Source organism: Onychostruthus taczanowskii, unplaced genomic scaffold, assembly GCF_017590055.1.
Source record: "Onychostruthus taczanowskii isolate IOZ18803 unplaced genomic scaffold, ASM1759005v1 scaffold32, whole genome shotgun sequence".
Classification (NCBI taxonomy): Eukaryota; Metazoa; Chordata; class Aves; order Passeriformes; family Passeridae; genus Onychostruthus; species Onychostruthus taczanowskii.
In genome coordinates, this window is record NW_024500572.1 from 8,240,504 (window position 1) to 8,265,679 (window position 25,176).

General features: G+C 44.2%; 1 protein-coding gene across 1 annotated transcript in view; it reads left to right on the forward strand.

Moving 5' to 3' along the window:
• Window positions 1–871: 871 nt before the first annotated feature.
• Window positions 872–25,176, forward strand: part of HIC2 (HIC ZBTB transcriptional repressor 2) — a 72,353-nt gene continuing 48,048 nt past the window's right edge. Inside the window, exon 1 of the mRNA XM_041410437.1 lies at window positions 872–1,257. The gene's annotated coding sequence lies outside the window, so the exon portion shown is untranslated. The remainder of the gene's footprint in view (window positions 1,258–25,176) is intronic.

Below are 25,176 nucleotides of genomic sequence, written 5' to 3' on the forward strand. Positions count from 1 at the left end.
AGGAAATATCATCTCATACTTGGAGCTAATACAGTGATTCCTGCATGGGATAGTGGAAGTACTCCTGTGCACGATTACAATAAAAACCTTTATGTGCATGTCTCCAGTTATTAAACATTAATTAGCTATAGATGGGAGAGAGTGCTACAAAGGGGTAATTCAGATTTCTGCACAGTTGTACTTTGTGACAATGGTCAGTAAGATTAAGATGTAAAACGTCAAGTGAACTTAACATTTTACAAAGTAATAGGTTGAGTTTGCAGGCTGGGCACACTCTTAGTGTAAGCATCTGAGTAGCCCTTCTTAGTGTGATCACTGATGTGCTTTAAGTTAAGCATGAACGGAAATTTTGCAGGACTAGGGATGCATAACACAAATAACCCTTCCCTCCAGTATACTTCCATAGGTAAATAACTTTAAAAAAAAATGCACAAACCAAAACTTCAGATTCTGTGGGTGCAAAGGCCATGTCTGTATCTGTGCCCTGAATAATGCAAAATGCAGTGACAGTCCTTAACACACAGATATGAGTGACAAAAAACTAATATGCAAATAGTGCTATGCGTGATGTTTCCAAAATTTGTGTGCAAAACTAATTTCAGATTCCAACACATGTACAAGCTACAATCTATATAATTTCTCTTAACACGCACTTAAGAGCTCATCAGTGATGGGAGAAATAATCTTAATAAATGCCTTTTTCATTGCTCAAAACCTGGGAGGGAGCAGCAGTATTTGGGTTGCCGGGAGGCAGTGGTCAGGCTCCGGGCTGGGTTTCGGGGTGTGGGTGGCAGGGAAGGGGGGCGGCTCGGGGTGGGGGAAGCCCTGGTCCCTCGGTGGGAATTACTCAGATCCCCGTCCCTTTCCCAGCCCCGCCGCGGCAACATTTATTGCAAAAGCAGGAAATTGCTTATTACTAAACTAGCTGGCAAGGGAGCAGAGCCGATGCTGTTCCACACTGGCACAGCACTTGCTTAGCTGCTGCTTTCCCTGCCTCTCCTTGTTCCGCTCTTTCTTCTTCTTCTTTTCCCTCTTTCTCTCCTCTCTCCCTCGCTCTCTCCTCTTCTTTTTTTCATTTTGGCTTCTATTCAAATGTGGGTCAGGGGTGAGCGGCTCCCAACGTCACAAGCTTGCAAGATGGCGCTGGGAGGAAGGCTGTGAGATGAGGAACAGGCTGGTATAAACCGAGAGGACAGGAGAGGGAGAGGAGGAGAGGGGAAAGGGAAGAAAAGCTGCTGCTCCAGATGCAATAAGAAGGTAACGCGGCGGGGCGCGGGCGGGGGCGCGGGTCCCGCGGGGCGGTCGGGCGCTGCCGGGCTCCGCGGTGCAGCCCAGCCCCGCTCCCCCGCTCTTTATTTGCAGCCCCGGTGATTTGCCCATCCGCACGGGTCCGCTCGGGAGAGTCGCCGGGGTGGCGGGGGTGTCCCCTTGTTCCCTGCCCTGCATCAGCCGTGCCCGGCACCGGCGGTACTTCCATTGAAAAAACCCGAGATGGTTTCTCTGCTCTTGCCCCCCTCTCTCCGTGCCCCGGGCCCCCTCCCCTCGCTCTCCGGGCGCGCTGCCCCGTTGCTTCGGGGGCCGGGGCGTGCATCGGTGTGCTGGCCACCGTGCCTGTCTGGAGCTTGCAAATGTTGGTTATTTGGTTGAAGCGGCTGGAAACTTTCCCCTCCTCCCGTGCCATTTGTGTGTGTGCGCACGGGTGTGCGCTGCCCCTTCCCCGGCGGCAGTGGGGTCGGGGCGGGGGGCCGCAGCTGCTGCCCGCCGGGGCCGGCCGGCGTGGGGCTGACCGGCGGGGCGCGCAGGCAGCCCCGGAGCAGCCGCCTGCTCCCCATCCCCACTCGTCCCTTCAAGTGAGCCGTATTGTGTTTTATTTGATTTTATTTTTTCCCCGAAAGGAGGGAGCGGAGCCCCGGGGTGCCGGGGGGCGTGTTTGTGCCGGGGATCTGGCCGCATTGTGGAGGAGAGGGCAGGAAAGGGGCTCCCGGGACTTGCATCGCCTCCTTCCCGCCCCCCGCGGTCCATCCGCCGGGCTGCGAGGCGACGAGCCAGGCCGGCATCCCCCAACCCCAGCGCCGGCCCCAGCCCCAGCCCCACCGAGCACCCCCTGCCCTACCGGGACCGCGGTGAACTTTTGCCCTGGCTCCCCCCTTCCCCGCCGCCCCCCTCGGCCGCTCGGGATCGCGGAGGGAAGCACCCGCCGGCCCCGCTCGCTCTGCCCGTCGCTGCGGGTCTCTGGCTTTTGTTACGGCCCCATCTCGGACGCAATGGACGGAGCAGGATCGCGCACCCTCCCGCGGCCAGGGGCTCCCCGGACCCTGCCCGCCGGCTTTGTGCCCCGCAGGAAATGCACGTTCCCCGGCCGCGCCAGCCAGCGTAGAGCTGTCCACCCGGTTAAAAAAAAAATACATTAAAAAAATTGTACGTCCAGGCTGGCAATATTATTGCCGAGGCGCTCGCCATCGCAATTGAGGGAACCGAGAGGGCTGGTTGCTGCCCGGTCCCGGGAGCACGGCGCCGCGGAGCCGGACCGGGCTCTGCATCTCCCGGCGCGCCGGTGCCGGTGCCAGCTCGGCGGCGGGGGGAGCCGGGCTTTTTGTGTTTTTTTCTGGTTGCATTTAAAAGCAAAGCAAAGCCGGGGAGGGGAGTGGGGGCGGGGGAGGCTGCGTGCCGGCCCCCTGCGCGGTGCGCGGCCCGGGGAGCCCCGCGGTGCCCGCAGCGCCCAGCCCGTGCCCGGCCCCTTTGGTACGGGGCGAGAGCCGCGGGGAAGTCAATTATTGACTCTGCTTGGCCGGGTCCCAGGTGGAAGTGGGCACGGCGGCGGCGGGCGGCTCTCGGCGCGCCCCCCGTTATCGGGGCCGCCAGCCGCGCTCCTCCCGGGGGCTCCGCGGCCGCCGGACACCGCGCCCGGCCCCGCCGCCGCCCGGAGAACGCCAGTGTACACACCGGGGCTGGGCACTCGAATCTTTCTGCTGCGAAATCCGCATCCTCTGAGAACTCGGGTGGCCTGGGCGCTTCCAGAGACGGGTAACCTGGCGTTAGAATCTGCGAGTGGGGCGGGGGTATGCACACCTTTACACAGAATTAGTGAATTATACATGGAACCCAGTGCTTTAGCAGACGGTTACCGAAATCACTCAGAGTATTACTTAGATGTTAGAATAAATCTGAGAGAGCAGCCAGAAACCAGTTAAGAGCATCAGAATTACATTCTGCTAATGAACTGTCCTTTGACCAAAACTGGTTTAAATTTGTTGCGGAATGCTGTTTATATTTGAATAGCTCCCATGTTTTTCCAGAAATTAAGGGGAAAACAATATGCAATAGTCACTTTCATTGGAAAATGTCAGAAGTATGAGCAGATGTTTGTTATGCTTGATAAATACAGTGTATAAACAACTAATATTTCATGATGACTTATTGCTATTTTTTATTACTCAGAACTATTGTATATACTACAGTGGCTCTGGAGAGAAAGCTGTAAATGACTCCTTAAGATTTCACAGCAAATCTACATGAGGAAAATGACATATGGAAAGAAAATTGACTTATTTCCACAACTGCAAATGGCCTCCTTTTTGCGCCTTTTCATTAGCAATCTAATTCTAAAAGCATTAGGAGCAATTATTTGCAGTGGTGCCTGACATTCTAGGTCTAATTATTTAAATCAGTTTAACTTTTGATGGTTGACCCATTAGGTCACATCTGTGTGCCCTTTGTTATATTTATTAAAAAAAAAAAAAAACAGTGGTGCCTGACATTCTAGGTCTAATTATTTAAATCAGTTTAACTTTTGATGGTTGACCCATTAGGTCAAATCTGTGTGCCCTTTGTTATATTTATTTAAAAAAAAAAAAAGAGGAGGGGGGGGTCTTCAAACTTGACACCTGCTACTGACATATCATTTTAGCTCTGGAGGAGATCAGTATTAAGAATAAGCAACCTCTTACATTTGTTACTTTCCATTCTAACATGGGTAAGGACACCCTGTGCAAGTGCCTTGTTCTTTGACATCTAAAATCCATTGCTTAATCACGACAGACTTGTGGGGCTGCAGGAGTGTAAGCAGGAGGAATGGGAGAGTATGAGGATATGGCAGGTTTTCCTTATGTCATGCTTCCTAATCTACGTGAAATGCAGATGAGACACACACATAAAAGGGATGATTTTTCAGTATTTGAGGGTACTAGCTTCTTCCAAGGATCTGGGAGAGCTCTAAATCTTTAATGCATAAGGAAATAGCTCACGTTAGTATTCACATACGTTTCTGGGTGGAATGACTTATGGATGTGTAGATAGTAATAAGTATTGCAAGATGCTTGAAGCACTTGGTATCACGTGATGAGCTGTAGTGTCAGTGCTGAATTGTTTGGCAGAAGCCGATGTGTGACAAGGGGTGGGGGGAGAGAGGAGAGAAAGAGAAGGTGAGAGGCCTTGTTTCAGAAGGGTACATGTCCAATTTATTTTGATTAGTTGTTTAAAATAACTAGAAAACAACATAATGCTAAGCAGTTTGGCTGTGTAATGGGTTTAAACTCTCTAGAACAGCCACCACAGCCCAAAATTGGTGATCACAGCATGAAATTTGAAGTTGTGAACAGCAGATCTTGCACTGAGAGTTGTCGTTTTCTAGCATCTTTACAGCCCATAGTAATTAAGAGCTGCCAAACATAAAGTGTACGTTGTGCATTTCTTTGACCTTGCAGAAAATAGTATGTGGCTATTCTTTGAGCTCCTGCTGCCTTCTTTGATGATAGATGTAGGGAAATGGGATGATGTTTGAAAACCGAGGTGCATTTGCCTCCCTATCAGAACTGTTTGTGCTGACTGCAGCATTTAACCCTGTCATCCAGTCTGATGAACATATCTCAGCTTGACAGCCAGAGGTATTGGAAGGAAGAGGTTGCCATGTTTTCTCTACAGAAAACCAGGTTTCCCATATCCTAACCAAATCTGACTGATGAAGTGCACGAACAACACTGCAGCTTCTGCCAACAGACAGGGAAGAACATTGCCACAAAGTGACATTTCAGTGCTGCAGCAAATGTGGTGCTGGAGTGGAAGAAAGCAGAATCACATTTGTGCCATAGCCATTATATTGGCTGTATTGTGACAGGCAAAGCTCATTGGAAAGGGCCCATTTCAGCATCAGCAGACATGCCTTCCCTGCTGGGCTTGGAGAAAAATTAACAGGGCTCAGCTGTGGCATTGCAACAACAGAGTGTCAACCCAACCATAAGCAGGAGAATATATTTTAAAAAAAATAAAGATGACTTCTTTGGATTGGTGTGTATTGAACACCAGTGACTGAGCCATTAGGCCTTCTTATATTGGTTTTTGTCTTGCTGTACAATCAGGAGCAAGGACAATGCCTTGCAACAGGGATTTCACTCTGCTGTGCAGTAGCTCATTGGCAAAGAAAATGCATTGGTTTGTTCAGGTCTCTTGCAATCAGCAGTGACAGTGTGCTTACTTCTCTCAAAAGCAGCAGGACAATGTTAAAAAGATGTTCCTGAGCGTTGTATTTTCTTGTTCAGTTAGCATCTCCAGGTTCCAGCTGGTTTTAAGCTGGGTTTCTTTCCTTGAAGCATACGTGTATTGTGCTAGCTGTCCAAACTTGTAAGTTACTCACGCTTGTTTGTAATTCCTGGAAAGAAAATTCACCCTCCAGTGCTGGCTCCCACAAAACAAGGAAGAAATGAAACAGTGAGGTCAATCCTGAATTTTAAGCTGATACAAAATGAGTTGCTACAATAGCTGTAAAGGATGAGGCTCAACACAGCAATAGCTGTACCTGCTGTAAGTGACAGGTGGGAGAAATTCTGTTCTTTTTCATCTGTGTTTGGATGATGGCCCAGTGCTGGCCACAAACTGCAATCCAGGATTAATCCTCACATAGTGTTTTCTTTCTATGTATCAGATTTCTCATTTTGTTAATAAGCACAGCCTAGCATGCACTTCAAGTCAGCTGTTCTGGAGTGGAAGCAACAGGGTTTTGCTTTATTGAAATGATGGCTCTCATGCTTTCCTAGAGCCCGTATTGTTTGACCAGGGTAGGGCGGACTGTGATCCTTGTAATCACAAATCCTGAACAGGGATTCTAGTTACTGATTTTACTTAATGGAAAGGGGTGGGGAATGGAGTTTATCCAGGATTACATATGTATTATATCTCATTTTCGGATGTGCACCCTGCGGATTTGAAGGGGCTAAAGACTGATCTTCTCAACTGAAAACCTCAGGCGGGCGTTTGGAAATGGACCAATTGTTGGAAGCTTCCTTCACTTACTCTCTCTAATGGAGAAAAGACAAACTGAGCTGTCCTGCAGAAACTGTCAGAAGACATGCACTGACAGCTAAGCTGGGAGAGGAAGGCTCTGAGTCTGCAACTGGCAGTAGGAAGAGTTTAAAGAAGTGCAGGGATTGGTTTCCTGCTCAAAACAGTCACTAGGGTATCCTCCCAATAAAAGCATCCCTGAAAACAGGGCAAACTTCTTGCTTCTGTCGCTAGGTGTTCTGAGAGATCGGTGCAGGAGTTAGGAACAGCCCCTCTTGTTGTTCCAGCTTTAGATACTGGATGGAAAAATGTGCCAGTGTTGTCCTTGCCCAGGTTCTGGATGGGAGGTAGGAAACATTTCATGTCAGTACGCTGGCCTGAGGCATTTGCTGTCCTTCAGTCCCCTGGGTAAAGGAAGAGGGGATGGCTTTCCATAATACATCAGTTTGCCCTATCCACTCCCTTCCCCCACTGAACCAAACACTGTGCAAGATAAAATTGTCTTCAAATCGGTCCTTTGCCATGAGTGCACAAAGAGACACACGATGGAGTGGCTGGGGAGGGGCCGCATGGTAAACAACCTGACTGCTCTTCATGCTGGGCTAGTCCCATTCATGCCTGCACCCGTTTAGGGTGACAGGGGTGTACAGCAGATTCCTTCCCCTAAATGTGTGCTCATTTCCTGTTGTATAAAGAGCCATTCAGTGAGGGGATTCAGTTTGCTAGGAGTCACATAAAGACACTGCCATGTAGTGGCAGTAGACACTGCCACGCACTCACTGCATTTCCATCTGCTGTCAAGATGCCACCAGCCAGCTTGACAGTTTGAAAATCTTTTCTCCTGTTCGATAAAGAACAGAATAGAGTAATTTGCATTGCCACTTTTAACTGAGAATTGAAATCAGCCAACAAGAAACTTTATTTTAAAGCTTGCTTGTTTCTATGTGGTAGTTACTCTCCAGCAGAAAGACTGGATCTTGCTGGTCTGTACCTATTAAAACATGTTGATGTGCAACTAAGATAACTTTAAAGTAAATTTCGTGTTAAGCAAAAGGACAGAGTTAACACATTCAGGCTATGATTCAACATGCAAATCAGAAACAAAATTAATTTACTATGTTATTGTTTCTGAGAAGTGACTCAAGAAGCTTCTTATATAGCATTAAATTCAATAAAATGTTAAACCTGAAGATTTTGAAGTATTAAATAAAAATATTTGTAAAATACTTTCTTATCAAAATACTTTCTGATGACCTCTTGAGGTCCCTTCCTGTATGACTTACTCTGTGATTTTCATTCAGCTCCAAATTAAACGCAGAGCAAAGGAAGTGTTCTTTGAGCAAAAGTGAATGGATTATTTTCTATTTTTGTTGCTCTTTTCTGAGTAGGGAACTAGCAGATACTAGTTTCTAACACCTAGTTTTCATTTGGAGGGAAGTCAGCTTTCCTGCCCTTCTGCCCCTCCTCAAATCTCAGTTGCTTTCTGCAGTCTGAAAGAAGTGGTTATTGAACTGCCCTGAAAAAACAGCCTCTCTGTCCAAAGGGTTAGCTGACTGCCCAGAGTGGATGAAGCAGTGAAGTAGTGGCTTTTTCTGTGGAGGGACAAATTGTCCTCAAAACTTCACTAGGAAAGACATACAATTGAAGAATGCTTTTTTAAAACAAGACCTGTTTAAAAGAAGGTTTGAATTTGTGACAGTGTCTAGTGAGACTTGAACTTCTGCTGTTTTTATTTAATGTTGTTTCCCCTATCCATGGAAGGGTGAGGTGCTTTGTTATTCCTGATTTCTGTTTACCCTTATAAAGTATCCAGAACAGTCCTCTTGTGGAACTTTTTGCATCAAACTCAAGGCCTTGAAAAAAGCTTTGTTCTTTTCTAGGCAGCTCAAATGTTCTTTGATAATGTGATATTAATGACATGATTAAGCCCAGTATTCAAACAAAAACATGGAAAATACCAAAGTTGTAGATGGCAAGGAATCCACTAAAAATTATAAATTTGTGTGCACAGCTATGAAGTGTACATAGCCAGAACCATAGTACTGGAATGCTCAATAAAGGGAATTTTGGCATGAGAGTGAGAGTTGTCTTGAAATTCTTCAGATGTCAGCAGAGTGATGTTTGGCTGAGTGTTTTTTAAAAGTAATGTAAATTATGACTTGAAAAGTTTTACCCAGAAATCTTGGTTATAAACGTTTGCTTTTATTAATTGATGCAGTGGTTGATTATTTGCCCCCATTTAATTCTTCTGGGTGAGCTTGTGGTCCAAGGAACTCTGCTTCAATCCCTGATTTAAACTTTCCATGCTATGGTCATGAAGGAAGTTAAGCAAGTTGAATTTTCTTCATCTTTAAATTATGGAGAATATGATGTCCTTGGTTTGTTTTTTGTATTTATCTTATAAATGCTCATCATATTTAAAAATTTGTATAATGGGACCCTGACCTTAGCAACAGTTTGTAAATGCTGTCATCATACACATCATTCTAATAAATCTTCAAAATGGTAAAGTTGCCAAAGGACTAATGCTTTAGGATTATGCAAAACCCATGATGGGGAGGGAGGCTAGAGAAGAAGTTGCTCTAGTCCTTCAGAAATGCTACATTTCTTAGTCTCCACTGTACCTTATCAAACAAGGCTTTCAAAATTGTAATGAAAATTGAAACACGCCAGCTATAAAAATAACTCTCTTTTTGCTACAGCACTGAAAATATTAATGAGACTATATTCCCCTGCAGTGAGCACTGGGAGTTTTTGGAAGGTCTGTTCTGCACTGTCAGTCTCTTCCTGAAAATAAGTAAATGCCTGTGAATAATTCCCTTCAGGATGCAGCAAGCAGCAGTTTGTATTTGTGTGTCTTCTCTCCCCGGGTTGCATGGTGCAACGCCAGCACACGGCGTGACGCAACAGTCTTGGAAATTCTTGGAAAAGCACTTCCGTTTGCTCTAGGTAGAAATTGTGTTGGCAGCAAAACTGACTCTGCTGTTTATAAGCTGGCAGCATTCTTAAATGAACTCCAAGAAAAGCAGTTTAATGTATGCGGTTCTGCATATCCATCCAAATGCAGAGGTGTTTGAGACTGTTGGCCTGTTATTATGGGTGGTGCCTTGGAGAAGGAATGTCTTGAGTATTTGCCCAAGTGTGGACCTCTTTTTAGCAGCTGTAGTCAGCTGGTTTATTCCAGTCAGGCTGGGTCTCCCAGTTTCTGGTTGCTGCTTGTAAGGTGATGGGTTTAATTGTTGTATTGATATTCCTCAGCTCCTGAGTGAGGGAAAAAGTGACCTGAGTGCAGAGAGAGGACCATCAGCATCATTCTGACAATCTCTATTTTGGCGGCTAAAACAGAACTGAGTATGAGAATTTGTTTGCCACTGATAGATTGTTTGAATCTGGAAAAATAATTTCATGTGTCTGTACCTCTTCACCTCTGCCTGTGTAAAGCCATAGTATTTTGAAGATGGGCTGAATTTCCATTAGCATTTAATGAACAGAAAATAACAATAGTAACTGCTATTTTCTAATAACAGTTAATTGTGCAAGAGGATTTCAAGCTGAATGCTGTACTAATAATTCAGAGTCTTGTAAGTGGAACCAAATGCAGAGAAAACTAGTACTTTTGATAGAGCTGTAGGACTTGAAATCATGCACAGAGGGGTAACTGACCGCAGAGGACAGTCATGGAAAGAAAATAGATTCTAAGGGTCCTCCTGAAACACTGATCATTGGAGTATGGAATTAAAATATTTGCCTATCCAGAAAAGACATCCTTTCAACTTAAAGATCTCTTAATGCTTTCATAATTAGTAATCTATGACTTACAATTGTGTCTCTGGCATATTCATGTAACCTTTTCTGAGATGTTTATATGGCTTTCTGAAAGCTGCAGAAGAGTTCTTCCTTAACGGAACAGAAGCCGTGGCCACAGCCCAGCAAACCAGCTTCCACTCCCATTAGAGGCAAATGACTGATGAAGCACCTCAGTTTCTCTGTTTCACTTGTAATAAATAAAACCTCCTTCTCCTTTCCAAATTTTGAGAGTTCATATGAAGTGGGACCTTTGCTGCATGACACCGACTATTCCATTTCAAAAGACATCAGTTTTCTGCCTAATGCCCAGAACATCTAATACCATATGCCAGAGGCTTGGGATGTTCCCTATCCTTTAACTGGTTGGACAAGAAAGGGGGAAAGGAGTCCAAGAGAGTTCAAGAAAGTTTCCATGTGCATCTGCACTGCCATTATTCAGAACATTTGCCTATTTGTGCTCACTTCCTCTGTGGTTAATCATGGACTCCTGCTACCTCTGTGTTTATCTAAAACAGCTTGGGTTGTACCCTCACCAAAACCTGAAAAAACCAACGCACCCTCCCTAAAACTTCCTGGAGCAAAAGCAAAGCACATGCCCTTTTGAGGTGGAGGGGAAGTCACTGCATTTCAATGGCTTTGGCCATCAGAAGTGGTGAGTGGGAGGGTATCTGATAGCATTAGTGCTGTAGATTGACTGGCTGGGGTCACATTTTTGTTAGTGAGAAGGTAGCAGCTATCCTTTGAGGCATGCAGGATGCAGCATTTCAGGGGAACTTGCAAATTTTTTTTCCCCAAAGAACTGCTCCATGCTGTGCCAGGCTGCTGTCCCCTGCCTCCTCTGTGTCTTGGCAGGGGGAAAGGGGCTGGGTGGCCATCAGGAATGCTTCTGATGGCACAGAGGAAACAAGTCTGCCTCTGCTAAACTTACACATTACTGGAGACTAACCAGTCAAGTTTGTTGCTTTAATTTTAACTTCAGGGAAGGAAGGATGGCAGCATCTCAAGTGAAGCCCATGTAGTGCCAGAGTGTGGGATTTCTGTAACTCAGTGCTTGTTGTACTGTATTTTAAGAAAAAGCTTGAAATTAGAGAAGTGGAAAGATAGTATGAACATGGTGGTTTTGTAATGAAGTAAAAATATAAACTGTGCAAACTGGCTGTTGGTCAGATCACAGTCTTCAGGGAAAAATGTCTTTAATAGATGTCACTGTAAGGCTAACGCTGCACTTGGCACCAAAAATTAGATTTAATGCTATAAATGGAGATAAAGCCCATTGCAGCTGACAATATACTTCCAGACCATGTCCCCAGCTAAAGAGCTTGCAGTGCAAGGCCCAAATAGGTGCTGTATAGATAACTGGCTGGGGGGGTCAGATTCTGCAAATGCTTACTCAGGCACTTTGCTTGAACTCGGTGTGACTGCTGGAGTAAGAGCTTGCACAATCCAGCCCGAGGAGTGGGGCTGGAGCCTTAAAGCTGTTGGTAAAACAGAGCTGCTTGGGGGGTTTATTTATCTCCAAGTGCCTGGTGAGGCAGGCTCTAAGTAGAAGTCCGCTTCCGACCCTGACTTGCATGCCTGTTTATTTGCTGTAATCACCTGTAACCTAAAATTGCAAAACTCCTGTGGATACACTAATGATGCCTTTGTAAAGTTCCCCTCGCAAAAATTCAACTGGATTTTAAAAGCACATGCTTCTTTCAAAACACTTAGCTGTAAAGTTCAGTCCTGCCAGCCTGGTGGGCTGAGAACATTTTGGAAAAGGTCAGAGGGCCGCATTGAATGCTATGAGTCCAATTTCCCTGGATGATTTGTTGCCTCTTTGAAGGGAGTGCAGCACCTGCAAATCCCCTTCTGGGGATTCCCTTAAAATGTGGGGAAGCCTCCAACAGGTGTGTGGAGCTGGCATGGCCTTGGCCCAAGGTGGGAGAGGTGTGGCTGGGACACGTCTGAGCCTGCACTTGGGCTGGAGCAGGGAATCAAAGAGGCTCTAAGTGGTGGCTGTTCTCAGCTTCTCTCATTCCCCTGAGCCCAGGGAAGGGATGCTAACCAGCCAGAATTCAGAAGCTGTTCTCCGTGGTTCTGCAGCCTGCTTGGAAGTAGCAGTGGGCACGGGAGTTGCAGCTGCTTGTCCCCGCTCTGAGGCAGCGGGCTGGCTGCCGGGGCAGATGCTGACTAATTGTATCAGGAAAGAAGTGGGAGGCGATATAGCTGATTCAGATCCCTGCTTTAAAAACCCAGAGCCTGGCTGAGTGAATGCCTGATTAATGTATTTTCTTCTCAGATTCATTTGCTTTGAGGTCACAGTTCAGAGGCTCAAGAGAAAACAGGCAAGACGTTACGAGCCTCGCTGGATGTGTCACACACTCGCTGCCTAAGTGCTCTCCGTGTAAATGCTCTGACACAGGGAAGCCCCAGATACACTGTGCTGTCAGAGAAGGCTCTGGCTGGCAAGTCTGCTTGGGTAGGGCTTTGGATCTTTATTTGTCTTAGGAGGCAGTTGCCTGGCTGGTATTAAGAAGTTATTCCTTCTGATGGGTCATTGGATCTTCTTTGTAAGATCTTTCTGGCTTTTTTTGAACTTAAGGTTTACAAGGCATTTCTTTTGCTTTCATTGAACAGAGTGTAAGCACTTCATCTGAGTAGGAAAGAAAAGCATGGTTATTCATAGTAAGTCAGTCTCTACAGTGAATAACTGAACAAAAAAAAAGTCCAACTGGAAGAGTACATTAATGCTGCTAAGGACAACAGACTTTTAAATTCTGTTCATCCCCAGAAGTCATAGAGAAAAATATGTTTTCTCTGTCCTGCTTCTTGTCAGTGGATTTGTCAGAAAGAAATCTACCTCCTTCCCAATCTAGTTTGCAGAGTGTATTTGCTCTTCAAGAACAAGTCAGCACAGTAATCCTGTTTCACGTTAACTGTTATGAAATATGGTGTTAACATTTTAGCCCCATACTGGCAGGAAATGGGATTTAAGATTTTTTTTTCCTTTGAGTAGAAAAGAGTTCAGGAGCAGGATTTAAAAATAAAAGATCCTTACAATCCTCTCTCTGAGTCAATTTCCATAGCTTAATCTTTCAATTCATCTCATTTGCCTATTATGCAATTTGGCTTATGATTTTAACTATGATTGTCTTTAAATATAAGTTGACACTTCAGATCGCTATGCTGCCTTCAACTCTTAGTCCATAGTGTCTGCTTATTGAAATTTATGCTTTGGTTATCTAACCTGTAGGATTCTTTTCTTCTTCCCCAGTTGTGCACATACTTGCTTTTTCTAACCATTCCTACATATTTGCTGTATTATTGTAATCTCCTTGTTCCCTGGGCTGTGTTTATTCCTATCTGTTTTCTCTGTCTCTTTCCACACAAATTTTACACCATGCTTTGGGCTGTCCTTCATAAATACAACAGTAATTTCTTCACTGTAGCATCTGTCTTTCAAAACTCTGCAAATGCTCTTATTATAATACTTCAAGGTCACTTGCCACAAATATTTTTTTTCCTGATTTGTATGAAACTGAAATCCCAGTAAATGAAATATCACTGCAGATGCATTTAGGAACAGGGAAGATGAGGAACTTCCACTGTTAATTGCAGGAAAATCTGGCTGTTCTCTTGACAATGGCCTTCAGCTTCCCTTAGTATACTTCTAAATATTTGATTAATTCTTCTGGAGCAGAAGAGTCATATGACAGAGTTTTAAGGAATAATTCAAAAGAAACAGACTTCAATGTATTGCTGCTTTGTCTTGCCAAATACCAGTGGTTAGATTGAAGCCCCTGATTGTACAATTTCCACTTACTCTTGACATCAAACCTCCAGCCTAAGTCAAAGTCTTGCTTTCTAGAACTGCATGTCCTTACATCTAAGGGAAACTTGTGACTGATGGAAGGTTTGATATCAAATGCTCTCAAATCCCACTGAAATCAGTAAGCTGAGGGTGCTGATTGCTAAGATCAGGCCCAAGATCAAAAATGCAATTTAGAGATCATATCCCTCCTGCAGCTGGGTCACAGAGCCTTGGAGAGATGCAGTAGATAGTTTCTTTTTGTGCCAGGGACAGTCCTGAGCCCTCTCATTAAATTGTTCATTATTTGTTATACGCATATGTGCATTCTTTCTCTGTTTAAAATATACATGTATAATACCAGACATGTGTGTTTCTGTGTGCAGTAGCTGTCAAGGTACACTTGACATTCAGTTACAACAGGAAAAAATGGGTTTTGGTACTTAGTGCTGAATAGCAGAGGCTAACTCATCAAGTTTTTCTGTTGCAAAAATGCTATGTCTGAGTTTCTTGAACAGTGTGTCTCTAATGCCCCAGAGACATGACAGCACATGTGAAGCACATAAAGGGGAAGACACAGGACATGAATTTTTCTACAGGTTTTAACAAAGCCAGAATCTTCCATGCCCTCTGTTCTGCCACACAGAACAAAAGCCCCAGGGGTTTTGTTTCTAAAGTCATTTGAGAACTGCCAGCATGAAATGAAAGCCCCAAGGGTTTCTCCAGTCATTGAAGGGGCACCCACCACCTATAAATGTGAAAATGCAACTGAGCTGCACTTTGAAAGTGAGAGGGCAGTGGCCTGGCACAGTCACTGTGGGAGTCACTGAACTAGCAAGACTGACACAGTGTGGAACACCTGAACTCATGCTTAAACAAGTAATTTGTTTAAGCAGTATGTGACTGCTGCATGCTGCTGGTTTGTGGGCCCCACATCCTTAATGTTCCCCTCCCATCTTCCCTGTACCTGGGCCCAAGTCAGCTCCCCTTTGAGGATGCTTGATGTGGCACAAAACCTGCTGGAAAATCCTGAAGTCAGGCTTCATTTCAGACCTGGGCATGTAAGATGCCTGGCTCTAACAAGAAACCTGAGCTTTCCTCCGCTGATTTTTAGGTGGGACTGCCACCGTGGTGTCTGGAGGTGGGGGCTACATGGCTGTGTGAGCACAGGGCTGGTCCCAGCGTGGGCTCCAGGAGCAGATGTGCAGCCTTGGCAGGGAGCAGCTCTTTCCCGGAGACCTCGGCTGCGGCTCCCCCTGAGTGAGCAGGGCTGAGGCACCAAGCCAGGAGCGAAGGGCAGCCTGGGCAGTGCCAGGGCTTGCAGAAGAGCAGTGTGGGCAGTGCTGGGGCACTCAGGAAGGCAGCATGGGCAGCGTTGGGGTTCTTGCTTCAGCCCTGGGCTGCCTGAATTCCCGGCAGGCAGAGCTGCTGCGTGGCCGCTGTCACGGACAGTTGCACCTGATGTGTGGGAGTTACTTGGCACACGGTGGATGTAGTTTCCCATTGATTTTTGGTGGAATTGATTTATAGAGCTATTTAATGGAATTGATTCTTTTTACAACTTTTTTCCCCTCTTAAAGACCAATTGTTTTTCTTGAGTGATGGCTGCAGGTTTGTGTTTATGTATTAATATGCTCGTGCACCCACAGTCCCAACTGTGTTCTCTCTACTCAAACTGCAAAAGAAAGTCTGAATCTCAAATGCCATCTTAAATTTTAATATTATGTTTGATGTATGACCTGGGATAAATTAAACGTGCTAGCACTTGCAAGATGAAATCCTAGTGGTGGGTATAACCACAAAGCAGTGTTCTATTAAGCCAAGGACTGTCGAGAATGTCTGTTGTGGTTGTGTCTGGGTTACGAGTGGCTCCCTTTGGTTTAGTGTAGGTGGATATTTTTATTCCGCCTGGCTTGTGAACAAGGGGATGAAACTTCAGAATTTACCTACAAGAGGAGTAAGGCTCTGCTGACTTTTCCTTTACAAGCCCATAGGTTGGAACCACATTTTTATCCTAAACCCAGTATTTTTATTGTATTTTAATGTATTTTATTGATTGTTACTCCAAAGTGGTTTGTATTAAGGAAACATTATATATTATACCTGAAGTAGTACTATGAGAAATTGTGAATATCATAATTCTGTGTTACTGTTTGTACTTTGCAGGTCAGTTCTGTCAGTAAGCTTAAGTGGCAAATTTGTGTTGTGGTTTTGGGATTCTTTCTTATTCCCTTCCTTTCTGTCTTTCCTCTTTCAAGAGCACTGAAATAAACATGGGCAGGATCCTTACTCTGGATGGGACTGAGCAGATATGCCACCCAGATTTCCAGATCAGAGGGAGTTTAAATGTGTGTGCTGAGGGCTTAGGGTCCAGCTAACGACTGCCTGTCAGGATACAACAAAATAATCTCTGAACTAGCCAGCACCCAAGTCATAAAATAAATGAGTAATCCAAAAGTACCTCCTTGAATGGCAAAGTGAAACAAACATCAACTGTCACCGTTGTTGCGTGTGATCCCTGTGTGAAATTTAGCTAAGCAATTTGGCAGCTGTATGCAGCACTAACTGGATCTTCCAAGTGGTCTGATGTGAGCCCAGTACATTTGGGTAACCTAATTATCACCACAGAAGTGAAAGGGATAAGAGACAGCAGCAGTCAACATCCTATTTGAATAGAAAAGCTCTGAACTTCATCACTGCTTATGAAAACTTCCACCCATGGCCAGCTGCAATCTGGAGCCATCTAAAAACTGAGAATCCAGCAGGGCTCACTCCTGTGCATCCGCCTTACACTGTGTTTAACAGGATGGCCAAGAATAAAATCATTACGATGCTGAGTGTGCAACTGCTGCAGGAGTGGGCTGTCCATGTGAACAGAGATTAGCAGGAAAACTGTAGATGGTAGATGCATGATGCAGAGCAGATAATAGCAGAGTATCCAGTTGTCTTGTATCTGCAACTCCAAATACCACGCACCATTAATTTTGGAAAAGGACTCCAAATGTAAGCAAATTGCTTTGACCCAGATTTTAAACTGGTAAAGGAACCTGAATTCACAGGCAAGGCAATATGGGCCTTTTTGCAAAACATGGTATTTAAATGTGGCTTGCTTAGAGAAACTTCCAACAACAATCAACCTTCACCCTGTGCCCCAGAGGACCACGAGGACTTTATTCAATGTCAGAGTGATCCTAAATTCTTTGAGAGAGAAAACTGTATCCTTGCTTTGTAAATGAAACTGCAGCAGTTGAATTATACTGTAGTTTTACAGAGGTGTTTTATATACCACAGCCACATTGTAAACTAGATTTAGTTTGCTTGGAATCATCCTAGTGATTTGTAGTCTGTCTCTGGCAGATGTGTGTCCCCCTAACCATCACATGCCCTAAGCAATTATGCAGAGTTAAAAAAACCTAGAGAAGGCAACTGCTCTTATCTGTCTTGCCCCATGCCAAGTCTTTGCCTTCTACCCTCTGCTGGGAAATAGTACAAATTCCAGGCATTCTTTGGAAGGGAGAGGGTTAAATTTAAAGAGAAGGGTATCTTGTCTTTCACCACTACTGGGGTGGAAAGATTTTAACTCTGCCTGTTCCCCAGAGGTGCTTTGTGTGATGATATGTCCTTGTGGGATAGGTTGGACATTAAGGATCTGTACTGCCAAGTTTCTTCATTGTCATATGGACAGATTCAGGACATCTGAAGAAGCATTTACATGAGAATACATGATTTCATAGTTGGTGTTATGTAAATTGGACTATGTTTGGCTTAGGGACTGCAGAACCCTAAGGCTGTCACTGGGCTGTACCAGCACAATCTCTTCCCTGAAGAATGTTCCAGTCTAAATAGTAGATGGTAGTAGATAGTAGATAATAGTAGATAGTAATAGTAGATAATAGTAGATAGTTGATAGTACAGCTGAAGGGGAGAGAGGAAGCGGAGACACAAACAGATTCATTATTTGGCCAAGGTGGTGTGACAGATGTAGAGAACTAGGAGGAGAACCTAAACTCCTTCAGTTACAGTTTACTTTGGTGCCAGAATAGGCTGCTGTTATTATAGCACTCTTTTTTTCATCCTTACTCTTCCAACTAAATTAACTTTCCTTGCCTCAAGGACTGACACAGTCCCTGTACAGTCTTCTGGCTATCTTAGCTATTCCAGAGAACTGGAACAACAAGCACATAAACAAGTCACTGCACACTGACTGATCATTGCTTACTCTCTGTTCTTGGGGCTTTAGCTCATGGCAGTGAGAGGTAACCAGTTACAACCTAGGACAAAGCCAGCCACACAAGTAGCAGTTGCTTCTGGATTTGCACAGCTACTCATCAGTCCTGCTTGTTCTAGAGATGCCTACCTTGCATTTTGGTCTGCAGGCTCCTGGTGCCAGCCCACATGGGGTGAGGCCAGGTAGCGCCAACACCACCTCAGGCTGCTCTGGCTCCACTTCAGATCTTCATGGGCACATTGCTAGTGTTAAAAATTCCTTAGCAAGCTTCTACCTTACAAAGGAACTGCATTTCTGTAATGCCTGGATTTGGAAAGCTATGAGATGGAAACAAATATTCTCGTGAAGATGATAAACAGGACCAAACAGTTACTTACTCTTTGTGCGTTGCCTTGGTAAATTTAAAGACTTCCATGTATTAAGTGATGCAATAGCAAATTCCTTACAAAAAACAAAATGTCTGCAATCAGATAATGGTTGCTCTGGTGCTAGTGGTAATATGGCATTGAATATCTCTTGGTTTGGCTTCCACGATTCAGGAGTGAGGGGAACTGGAATGGTGTTTACTGAGCCAATAAACTTCTCACTAAACATAATTCATGAGCTCTAGCTGGCTAATAACCAGGACCTCAATGCTCTAACAGTTGGTCCTATACATATTAAAACAAAGCTTTATTTGAAGTGAAAACTTTTAGAAAAATAAACTTCAGGATTTAGTGGCCTCTAATATTGTCCGCCTCCACAGGCCATGAGAGATCTCATAACCAGAGAGCAGGTTTTAAAATATTTCTATTGCAGTCTCTTTGACCAATGCTGAAAGACTGCTTGCTCCAGAGATTGCCTCGGCATAATTTTTTGTCTGCTGTTTCCAAACTTAGAGGAATCCATATGCTTCTTTTAAAATAGCACTGTGCAGGCATTTTTCTTCCCTATTTATGTTAGAAAGAGTTTCTGCTGGCCATTTGAGTGCTCTAAGCAGTCAGCATTCTTCAGCTCTATGAAAAAGGTGAAGAGCTGAAGGACGGTTTACTCTCTCTAAGATAGCATTTTAAAAATTACTTCCATAACCTTTCTTACAGTTTTTTCTTACCAGTTTTTCTCTGGAGAGATCTTCATCTGAACAGGTTTATTTAAACACTTGCTGGAGTATGTATCAGGATTTCCCTTCCTCTCCTCATGAATGAAAACCTGTGCTTCTGCAGGTTCACTCGAGGAGTGCTCCTCCTTGGAGCACTACAGAACTTCAGATCTGGATTGGCTTCAGATCCCCATCATTTCCCTGTGTGTAGAAGAGTATTCCTGTGTTCTGTGTTTGTTTAGTTTTTCATGAATTAAATTTACATTCTTAAAAGAATCCTGAGCAATGCTTAGAGGGTGTGGGTGAATGGTAGCTCTGCTCTCTGGGGCACGTGTAATTTGTACTAGGGCAGAGTAGTTCATTTTTAAGGACTGGGAATCACTTCATTTAGATTTCTGCTAATGGTTTTACCTTCTGGGGAAGCCTTGCCACTCTGTGCTGCAGCTTCTTTCTTGGATGGATGACGAAACAAGGCCTGCCTGCCTCCTGTAAGACGCTTTGAAGTCTGTAGATGAAAGATATCATATGAATGCAAAGTACTTGCCAGTTAACGTCAGCAAGTCATTTTGCTTGTACCTTGATGAAAAAAGCTTTATTGTCAGTTTACAATGAATTGATCTGCATATGTACCAGTAGTTCTTTCCCTTTTACTTAAGTCTTTTGGAAAATTATATTGACTACCTCTCAGAAACATAGAGGGAGGTTAAATAACAAGCAATAAAGATTATTGAGGAAATTTCTGGTCATGTGATACCTTGAAGATAATAATATTTTGAAAGGGAAAGAAAATAACAACTATGCATAAGGAGTTTCTGCTAAATACTGTTTCATTCCCTGTCTTTCAGGGATTATTTTCTCATGCAGAGCTAAAACCTAGTTCCATCAATGCATAGAGAAGTTCTATTATTATACACTGATTTGATAAGATAATATAATTAGTGTCTTGGTCCATTGATGCAGACCTCTACTGTCCAAAACCAACATTAGGTTATTAAATCAATTCTCCTATTTGTTACAGTAATAAGATAAAATAGCATTATTTAGATACCGCTTGTCTAAACTTAGATAAGTCGTTCAACCGTATCTCTGTTTGCTTATCCACATTCTTCTTCTGCTTTTAAAAACCAGCACAAATTCATGAGGCAGTTGCAGGCTTTGGATTTCCTGGTCTTTATTGTTTGGTGTGGCAAGGTTTTCCCTGTCAGTTATTTGTGTCTTGTCTGTGTGGCTCTGCCTCCCCTGCAGCAGATGGCACTGAGGAAATGAGGGCTCCCGTGGATAAATGCAGCAGCAGCAGCTGCTTTCAAGGAGGGTACCCGTGAGCAGGCCACAAGTGAGATGGTGTCCAGGCAGCTAATCTGGACAGATATCTACTGGCAATTTCTGCTGACACACAGATCAGGAGACCTGGAATTGATGGCTAAACTGGCACAGAGCCAAAGTTAACAGAGAGAAGAATTTTTAGGTAGAAAGGCAGGTCTGAGTTTCCCAAATTACAGTTGTCTTGGGGAGCCTGGGAGCCTTCTGGCTCCAGAGCAGGAAAAAAGAGGCTTTGCCAAATGCCCATTTCAAGTACAAATGCTCTCTCAAGCCCCTAGTTCATAGACTGATACAGTTATTTAATATTCTGCTGGAAGTTGGTTGACTTACTCAAAGTTTGTACAAATTGGTTTTGTAGGTAAACTTTTGTAGGTAACCAGGTTTTGTTTCCTGGTTGTGGTTATTTTTGGGTTTTTTTGTCTAAAGGTACAGATCCTATAGGACAATGACTGATCCAACCTGCTGTTAAGGGACCATGGTGTCTAGTGAGATCTTTTGTTTTTAAATATTACAATTTGTATTAATTTGTGCTGCAGACCACAATTCTGCTCTGTCCCTTTGTTTTGTAACACATTTATTTGCATGGGAACCTCCTGCTTCTTGCACATGTGAGGACTTCCATGATGAGGGCTTGAGCCCTGCAAAGCTTTGTTCCCAAATTCTGTGGTGGAACACAGGACTCTTTGAGAGTGCAAAGGGCCAAGTTGTGCTGCTGTGTGCTCCTGGTGTGCTGCTGGCATGGCTGTGCAGGGCCAGACAGGGAGGGAAGGCTGTTTAATGGGGCCATGTGTTATTGGAACTTGCCATCTAACATTCCTTGCTTTCCCCAGTGTGTTCTCCCCCTTCCAAGCTGGAATGCAGTAATTGCCATACCAGAAAGAAGCCATGATCTGTCTGTCTAGCCTGGCATCCTTTCTCTAGGACAGGCAAACACCAGATGCTTGAGGGAAAGGTACAAGAACTCCTAAAACAAACAAATATGGTATAACTTGTGCATAGAGGAAGTTGGTGGTTGGTTTATACCCTGAGGTGAGGGAGTTTCTAGCCTTTAACATGAGTGTGTAGCTGGGTATTCTCTTCATGTATGACAGACTTGCACTCAAGCCACTCCCTGCCTCTGGAGTTGGGTGCCAAGGAACAGCAGAGCTCAGCTGCATCACTGCACTGTGCTGGTGTGGTCCTCTTTTGTAGCAAGGGGTCTGAGCTCCCATAGTGTGCCATTGACATCAGTGTCTGCAGAGGATGCCAAGAGACTGTGTTCCAGGCAGTATTACCAAGTGACAGGATTTACTCTGTTCAGTGAAGTGTGATCTGAGCTCTGCCCTGCTCCTGTCTTCTGAACATGAGAGCAGGACAGCTGGCTCCATTGGTGGTCAATCAAGGCCACCATGGGGGACCACTGAACCTCTGTCTCGAGTCTCGCTAAGCGCTGCTACCTGCCTTCCTCCCTCCTGGTGTTCTCCAGTGGCCAAATCTTCCATCACAAGCTGCACATGCAAACAGCGTGTCCTGCCACACAGGGACCTTTGCAGGAACTTCTGTGAAACAGCCTCCAGCAAGTGAAAGCATGAGGGAGAGAGGCCTGGGGAGAAAGGAGAAAGACCTCAGGTGATGGCTTCATCGTCTGGTGCTGATGTAGGAGTCAGTAATGTGCAGGACCTGTGCTCACCTCAGGGATGAGGAAGGGGAGAGTGTTTTTTTTAATTACGTATTGCTAATTCTTTCCCAACCAGCCAGCCTGGGATTTCCTTGCATTCTGAGGCAATGCTTTCATCTGTCTCCTGTTTAACAATCTGAACTTGCTTGAGAAGTGGTTTTTCTTTCTTGTGGAAGATTGCATTGGAGCCAGAGTGTTGTTTACCTAAGATCTATAATAAAAATTCTCTATCCTTATTTTGCTTCCTCTCCAGCTCGAAAAGGGGTGGCATGGAAAGCAGCACGTATTCCATAGGGAAGATCTTTCAGGTTCAGCCTATTTAGTAACCACAGTTACCAGACTGCTCTCACTTCAAGCAGTTGGTCAGTCTCCCTGGACTTCTGTTCTATAGTCAATGGTTCTGGTTTGCTGCAAGCTCTCCCAGCGGGCCCAGGTAAACTGAAGCAGAGGTTGAGTCTGTTCCCAAACGGCAGCTAGGGATTGACCATTACCTGTCATGTCTCCTCTGTGAAGTGATTTCTGCTGAGCCTTTTGATGAAGAAATGTTCTGTCCAAGCCACTATCTGGGTTGTGGTGTTTTAAGACCCATGATGTAGCTGTAAGAGGTCCATACTACTGGAAACATACCTAGCTGCTAACAAGCAGCAACATAACAATCTCAATTCTAAAACTTGAGAATTATCCTCTCTGATAGGTAGTCAAATCAGTAGCTCAGGGAATGGCCTAGATCCTGGTCCATTGACAGTCTGCAGCTGATGTGGCTTGGGTCTGATGTCTGGCTTTTTTTTTAAGAAATGCCATGAATATTTCTTATGCGCTGTTGTCTTTTCCAGTTTTTTATTATATCAATAGTCTTTTTTCTTTTGATACTTTAATTTTTAAACAATGCATATGGTCTGATAGATTGAAACCAAAGACAGATGCAGAGCCAGAGGCAAGTTTTTCTAAATGCAGCTTTAGATTTGCAGGCATGGGTAATTAGAAAAATAAAAATTATAATTTTATTTAGCTTATTTTTAAGTGGTGGGAAATGAGCATTTTTTTAGCATGGAAGTGGGGAGACTTCCTATGCCACATTCAGCTCCAGAGCACAGCCTGTAATTTCATCATATGTGCAACCCACTAATCCCTGCATGGGCATTCTTAGAATCAAAATGCTCTTAATTTAGTAGAATGAGATAAATGACATTAAAGTTCCTTTTAACACAGAATGAGGGTGTCTATACAGAGATACAATGTGGTTCAGCTAATTCACTTTAAATTCACAACTTTAGTTAATCTGAATTGAGTTTCCCAAGTCCTGCGTGTAAAGACATCTTTGTTTAGAAAAAGCTGCTGTTGTGGAAAGAGCATTGGGCTCAGCCCTGTCCCGAGGCATTCTGGCGTGCAGCTCGCTTGTTCCGAGACAGAGAGTTTCTGGCCATTAGCAAATTGTCTACCACATCCTTTTCTTCTCCTCTCAGAACGCCTCTGTACCACCTCCTAAAATTGTGGTTTCTGAGCCATTACTCTGAGTAACTTGCTCTGGTTGTATTTGCTGTGCAGCTGAGGAAACAATATTTCAGCAACTTGTACCATTTTGGAGCAGGGAAAGTTAAACTTGTCCCGAAACCAGTGATGAGCACACCCTTTGATCTGGGCCTGTCCAGTGGGTGTTCCCTGCCCAGGCCAGGTACAGAGCAGGGAGCAGGATGGAGGATCTCTTGTGCATAGCAAAGGTTTGTGCCCTAAATCCAGACTTGTGCTGCATATAATTTGGAAGCCAAACCATGAGAACTGTCTTTTAGGGTCAGAACTTAGCTGAGAGGCTTGCTTCTGAAAATGTTTGCTTTTCTGCTTTGAGATGATCTTGTGGTCATGTTACATTTTTCTTATAAAAAGAGAAACTGGTCATATGGGTCAAATACAACCACTTAGGACAAATGCATAAATGAAACTTACTGTTTGCCACATGCAAGGAGTGCTGAGCTATGTAACTCTCACTGCAAGTTTCACTCAGTTCACTTTCTATAAAGTTTGTTTTCCAACCCTTGCCCTAATAGGAAATTGTTTGTAGAATAGTTTCATTGTCTCACGAGCTGCTGGTTTTGGTAAGAGATCACCTGGAGGGGACTCACTTGGATTTCCATACATTTTTTCAATTGGAATTTCTAGTATGTTGATCACAGATGTTATGAATAATGGGTAAGAGATAACAGAGTAAAAATTATTTTATACCACTCCATCTTTGAGTTGGAGTACATAGATGGACACAGTGAGGAGGAGGTGGTTTTCCATGGCCCAGCTGATTAATTCAAGTTCTTTCCACCTGGAGAAGTTCTGCCTGACCTGCTGAAGTCTCCAGAAGTCCTGAAAGCATAATGCACTGTGCGTGTGTACTATAAATAAACTTTTAAAAACATAATTTAAAAACACCTTTGGCAAAGCACATGTTTAACTGAAACCTGTCTGGTCAAGGTTGACTCAGTGGTGTAGGAAGAAGATGGGGAAAGAGCAAGTGGAAGCACATAAATGAATGAAACCTGCTGTCAGGGAAAAGCCACTTGTTTGTCATTTTCAGGCTGTCCAAGCTCTTGGCATGTGAGCTGTGGGAGATCCCTAGCCACTTTCTGCATATTTGCCCTTGGCATGTGTGTTAGTGAGTGATCTGAGATTTCATTAACAAAGCTGCATGAACGAGTTTAGTTAACCTGTTAGAAAAAGATCAGGTGCTGGGAATCATAGTTGATTCTCCAGTTCTAAGAATCCAAACAGCTCTGGCTGAAGGTCTCCAATCAATTTGACAAAATAATTTCAAGAAGTCCTCTTGATGAATTTTTATGTGTTCCACCCACAGTTTGGATAGCTGCATCCTTTTATTTTGAATGGACAATTCTTTTGATCTGCACAGAACCAGAGGAGGTTTGGGGAGATGAAACTCTCTCAGGGTAATTTGCAGTGATATTATCTGTGGAGGTATATAATCTATATAATCTACACTGCTGCTTTCTCAAAGCAGGTCTGACTTATCTGCTTGTTTTTTA